Source organism: Lactuca sativa, chromosome 8 (genome assembly GCF_002870075.4).
Source record: "Lactuca sativa cultivar Salinas chromosome 8, Lsat_Salinas_v11, whole genome shotgun sequence".
In the NCBI taxonomy this organism is placed as follows: Eukaryota; Viridiplantae; Streptophyta; class Magnoliopsida; order Asterales; family Asteraceae; genus Lactuca; species Lactuca sativa.
The window spans coordinates 196,696,978-196,703,455 of NC_056630.2; positions in this window are offsets into that span (position 1 = coordinate 196,696,978).

Consider the following 6,478-nt stretch of genomic DNA (forward strand, 5'->3'; position numbering starts at 1 on the left):
GAAGATTCTTCATAATTAGTCATATAGAGGTTGTTAATGCATCAAGACTAGGACTTTACGTGATGAATCAGTCTAGGAGGGCCAGATCTATGAATTGGTGGAGTAGATCTGACCTTAGAAGCAAGTTTGAGTGATTGCATGGAATGGACTCGCCGAGTCCGATGAGCAGACTCGGCGAGTAGCTTGAAGATTGCCTTGGACCGGCCAGAGAGTGGTCCAGACGAGTCAGGAGTTGACCCAGTGAGTCAGGGCGAGTTAGAGAGGATTGTCATGTGGTCTGAGTCGAGCTGGGACTCGCCGAGTCGTTCTTGAGACTCGGCGAGTTGAGTCGGGGTGGTCCCGCGATTCTTCCAGGTGGAACTCGTCGAGTCAGGGGGAGTACTCGACGTGTAGAAAGGGAATCCTAGAGAGTTGGTGAGAACGTCTAGACTCGCCGAGTTGCCGCGTGCACTCGCCGAGTCCGGTCAAAGTTGACCGTTGACCGTTGACCGTTGACCTGTGTTGACTTCTTAGGGATAGTCAACCTTAGAGATAAAAGTGTTAATTAGAGTCTTGTGATGTTATAGGAGGATTAGAGCTCGGAGGATCGAGTACGAGGGATTTCCAGGGATCGTGAGATACCGAGACACGCGAGGTGAGTCTTCTCACTATACTTTACCTTGAGTAGGTAATCAGAGTCATGTGATAGAGTATGTGTATGTTATGTGTATGCTATGTGTTGTACTGCATGATGTCTATGTGATTTATGTTGTGCATGCTTATAGAGTTGGAACCGGAAGGTTCCCAGAGTTAGAACCTGAGGGTTCACAGAGTTGGGTGCACGGACCCATAGAGTTATGGCCTCGAGTGGCTAATATGTGTTTTATGTGTGGTATTTTGGGGAACTCACTAAGCTTTGTGCTTACAGTGTTAGTGTTGTTGTTTCAGGTACTAGCGATGACCGTGGGAAGGCGCCGGCTTGATCTGTACACACGTAGAGGAATTCGATATAATTATGTGATCTTGGGATTTGTATGATACATATTGGAATTTGAAATTTGATGTTTTATGAAATTAAGAGAGAAATGCTTTTATAAATTGTGAAAAATAAATTTTAAAATTTTCAGTGTTACAATCATGCATTTGGAAATGTCTAGTTTATAACTACAGGTTTCGAACGATCCTTAAAGGCGTCGCCCGTCACTACTCACTTAATCCAACAGCCATGATTACTTTTGATTAACGCCTTGAATCTGTTTATCATGATTACTCGTAAGCCTAACAAACGAGGAAAAAAGGAGTACGAAGTCCCGTCATATTCCGTGGGTTAAGTAGGTTGTCGGGAATGCGAAACGCACGTTGGCCCAAATCGCATTTGATTTCTTGACCTCACTAGCAATACTAATGGGCCGCTAGAGCCCAATAGCATATTAGAGCCATTGAAAGTCCTTTTACATGATATCGGGTCATAGGAGGCCCAATAGCACATAAGCATAGTCCCTTTTGGCCCAAAGATCATGTTAATGGGATAGCAAGGCACAACAAGCACGATTTGAAACTTCTAAGCCCAAAGTTTGTAAGTTTGCTCATCATAGTTATCGCATATTTATTTAGATGATTTGGTTTAACGCTTGTTGTTTTGTATTGATTCGAAACCGAATCACTTCGTTTGTAACGATATTTGTTGTTGAGAGTGTATTTGTTTTCCGTTTCATCGGTAGTTGTAACATCCCGAAATATCAAGAGTAGAGTTGAAGGGCTAAAAGAGTAAATTGGGAAAGAGCGACTCGGCGAGTCCATGGGTGGACTCGGCGAGTAGATTCGCGACTTGGTCGCGTGTTAAGTAGTTGACTCGGCGAGTCAGTAAGATGGACTCGGCGAGTAGGCACTGAGTGGAGAAAACCCTAATTCTCGGGGTTGAGCCCTATATAAAGAACATAACTTCCATTCCCCCAGCCTCTTTACTCATCCTCAAGTCCAGAAACCCTAACCTTCGTATGTGAGTGGATCAAGTTGCATTTGGGAGCTTGGAGAAGCAATTGTTGAGGAAATCTTGAAGGGTAGGAGGCTTGGAGCAAGGGGCTTTGCTTGGATTCGAGTTCCATTGCAGTTGGGGCGTTCTTTTGAGGTAATATCTCGTCCTTGGGCTGTTACCCTTATGGATTCATCATTTTGGGGTTTGTGGGGAGTTATCTTTTGGTGTTTTGGAGTTTAGAGGTTAGATCTGAGGTTGCTACCTCAGATCTGGAATGGAGAAGAGTTGGAGTGCCTGAAAGTCCCTGTGTTTGAGTGTGTAGTGAAGCTATCATGTCCCAAACCCTAGCCCTAAAGTGTTAAAGGCCTAGATCTCTTTGGATTCACGTAAAGTTTGCCACTTTACGTGATGGATGGGTTGTAGGAGGCTAGATCTATGTTTTGGATCAATTGCATGGCCTGGAGTGCTTCTGTATGGATTCAGACCGGTGATACTTGGCGAGTCACATGGGTGGACTCGACGAGTTGCTTGAAGATGAGCTGGAACTCAACGAGTTGGAAGAACAACTCGGCGAGTTGGATGAAGATGGCCTGGAACTCGGCGAGTTGTATGAACAACTCGGCGAGTAGGTTGAAGATAGCCTTAGACTCAGCGAGTATGTTCTTGGACTCGGCGAGTCTTGTTGAAGAGTCCCAATATTTTCTGGTTGAGTCGAGAATCGGCGAGTCAAGGGATGACTCAGTGAGTTGTGGGCGAGTGGGCTCAGAGTTGTTGGACGTTGTTGGACTCGACGAGTCTCGGGGTGACTCGGTGAGTTAGGTCGCGGATTGAGGGAAGTTCTGAGTATGGGGACTCGGTGAGTCATCGGGTTGACTCGGCGAGTAGAGTCAGTCAGGGGTTGACTTTGACCTTGTCTTTGACCAAAGGTTGACCAGTGGTTTCCAGGGGCATTTTTGGTAATTGTTGGTTATTGTTTTGAGTTCAGTGTCGTGGTGGTTGTCCAGTGGTGGAGATCGTATCAGTGGTCGGAGCAGCTTGGGTTATCTGTTCAGTCGGCAGTATCGAGGTGAGTTATCCTCACTATATCAATAGGGTCTACGGCACCAAGGTCGGCCCTTATCGGATTGAGATCGGGTAGTTGTTGTTATGTTATTGCTTTGATATGTTTGCATCCTGAGAGCTAGGAAGGTATATGTTAGAGACCTGATTGAGATCGGTATCTTGAGAGATAGGGAGATGCTATGCTAGTGACCTGTTAGGTCGGTATCCTGATTAGGATGATGATATGTTATGTGATCTGTTTGATCTGCTTGTTGATTGTGAATTGCTATATGATTGTATCTATATGTGCACATGGTTGTTTGGACTGGAGTTGGGTTGAGGCGGGTCCTGCTTTGTGCTATAGGCCAAGATACCCAGGGCGGACAGTTGTTCCGAAGGCCCAGCGAGCGGTCCGGATAGGCTGTAGGCCCCAAGAGGGCGGACCAGAGGTGTCGAGGCTCGGAGAGTGGACCAGGCCGATTGAAGGCCCGGTGCGGGCGGACCAATCATACTATAGACTCAGAGAGTGGACCAGGTGGATTGAAGGCCAGGTGCGGGCGGACCAATCACACTGTAGACTCGAGGTTTATGGCTAGACTCAGAGGGTGGACCAGGTGGACTGTAGGCCGGTGTGGCGGACCAGTCACACAGTAGACCCGAAGTGCATGGCTGTTCTGTGATCGGATATGTTGTGGCATGCTATGCGTGTAGGGTATATGTGGTTGGTATTTTGGGGATATCTCACTAAGCTTTCGGGCTTACAGTTGTGGTTTTATGTTTTTCAGGTTCTTCAGGAGACCGTGGCAAGGCGAAGGCGTGATCGTACCGCTCCTCATGATTTTGTAGTAATGTGATTCTGGGAATACGCTAAATGTTTTGTATTGAAAACCTTTTTGTAATGATTTAATGGAATCGAGTTGTTTTTGAAAAATTTAAAATTGGTTGTATTTTTCGGTCGTTACAAGTTGGTATCAGAGCCTTGGTTTGAGTGAGTTAGAGAAACACTCGTGTGACTCCAGTCTCAAATTGAGGAGAGTTTTCAAAAGAGAGTTTAAAATGGTTTTCAAAATGAGTAAAGGAGGACGCGGAGGTACGATCAGCCGGAGCCAGTAAGTAACCCCAAAATACCATGCGTGTTATTTGTTTTTGAGCTTTGATAGAACAGCATGCTAGTGATAGGCTAGGGATCTTCAGGATTTCATGATAATGTTGCCTGATTTGTGATGCCTGTAGCCTAGGGTTTCCTTATGGGAGATTTTCGGTGTTCCTCTAGTGGTGAGGGTTGAGCGTTGTTATGCATGTTTCTCTAGGGTGTTGTGGTAGTACTTCATACAAATATGGGTAGGTTTGGAAGGTAGTATGGGCCCGTACTACTGAAAGCACAGGACCCATACGCGTATCAAGGAAACCATGATCTCTAGGGTTGGGTTGAGAGGGTTGGATCCCAGATTAGTGGGAAGAGTCTGAGATTTTGTGTGGTGTTTTTCAGTATGGAGATTCTGAGGCATGATGAGTGTGGATCCGGATCAGGATCAGGAGCAGGAGAGGGAGTTTCGGGTCGGTCAGTACCGCCCGAGATTATCGGTCAGATGAGCACGTGCGAGTTGGATGCGAGGATTCGTGAGATCCTGCGTGATGAGATTGCTGAGTTGTTCCGAGCTGAGTTGCCGGAGCTTTTTGGGTCGATCAAGACCGCCATGGTTGAGTATTTTGATGAGCGCTATGCAGCTCTCACAGAGACGGCTGCCGCGGCGGCTACAGCAGCTGTAGCAGCGGCAGGGGGAGGAGCTGGTCGGGGCTTTCAGTATCGGGACTTCGACAATACGAAGCCTCCTACCTTTGTTGGAGTTCAGGACCCGATTGTTGCTATGAGGTGGTTATCGGACGTGGAGGGGTATTTCTTCACGTGTTCATGCCCTGCTGATCAGAGGGTGAGGTTTGCTCTGAACCTGTTGAGGCTCGGGGCGAAGGATTGGTGGAGATTGACCATGGGGTCATATTCAGATGCGCAGAGGGTTGCGGTTTCATGGGATCAGTTCAGGGAGATGTTCAGCACTCATTATGTTCCGCAAGTTGAGAGGGAGAGATTGGCTCAGGAGTTCCTTGAGCTGAAGCAGGGTTCGGAGTCGGTGACTGAGATCACCAGGATGTTCACTGAGAGGGCGATGTTTTGCCCAGAGTTCGCTTCGGAGCAGGCTAAGATGTCTCGATATCTGAGCATGCTCAAGAGGGACATCAGACAGTTTGTGTCTACCCAGAGGTGCGAGACCTTGTTGGAGTTGCAGGAGGCCGCTAGGCGGCGTGAGTAAGAGATTGAGTTGCAGTTGCGTGAGCCGAGGCAGGCTCCGGTGCAGTCGCAGCCGGCACCGAAACGGTCCAAGACCGTTGATGTTAGAGTGGGGGATCTGAGCAGCCACACTTGTGGGAAGTGTGGGAGGGGTCACACCGGAGTTTGTAGGTCCGATGGCGCATGCCGCAAGTGCGGAAAGGAGGGGCACTATGCGAGGGATTGTCGGCAGTCAGCACCGGTTTGGGATTTGAGGATTTGTTATCATTGTCATCAGATTGGACATTTGAGGGTCAACTGTCCACAGCTTGCTGCAGGACCGGTGCAGGATCCAGCACCGGCCACTTTGAGGATCACAGGTGGAGGTCAGGGTGGAGCGGAGCCCCCAAGGGCTCAGGGTCGTGCTTATCAGCTTGCGGCAAAGGAGGTCAGAGCAGTGCCGGATGCAGCTGCGGGTATGTTTCTTTCTTGATATCTTGTTATCGTGTGATTATTGTGGTGTTTTGTTTATGTGTTGGTATCCTTGTGTGGTTTTCGATGCGGTATTCGTCGTTTTGAGAATTTTGGGTTGGTTATGGGTTATTGTTTTGGGATTTTCGTTGGTTATCATCCATGAGGGTTATTAGTGGAAACCTGGCATTGGGTTGAAGGCCGGGTAGCATCTTCTTTCTGAGGAGAGGTTAGATGCAGGTTGAATTTCTTTCGAGCGGGTTATCAGTGTTGATGTGGGATCTTGTCAAGGTTGTTTATGACTGTGTAAATCAGTCCGCGTGTAAGTGTTGGTTTTGTGGAGAGTTGTTCTGGGAGGTCGGTGATGGCGACCGGTGGTTGTTAATCAGTGCTACAAGTTCGGGAGAATTAGAAAATTCTCCGGGAGATCGATGAATATTTGAGGGTGCTTAGCTGTTGGGATTCAGCAGTGTTCCGTCAGTCCAGAGTATAGGCTGATAGGAGCAAGTGTCGGGGTGCGGGGCGGGATACAGACCTAGGGCATTCGATTGTGAAGGGCCTGGGAGCAGGCCGGGATCGAGCATGTGCGATTGAGATAGAGTTCGGAACCCTTAAAGGGCTAGAACAGTATGCATGGGAGGATTTCCGGGAGAGATAGCTCGGAATGATGAATGTTAGTTGGGCGGTCCGGATAGACTGAAGGTCGGTAGGCGTACCAGTCAGGCCGAAGGCTCGGAGAACGGTCC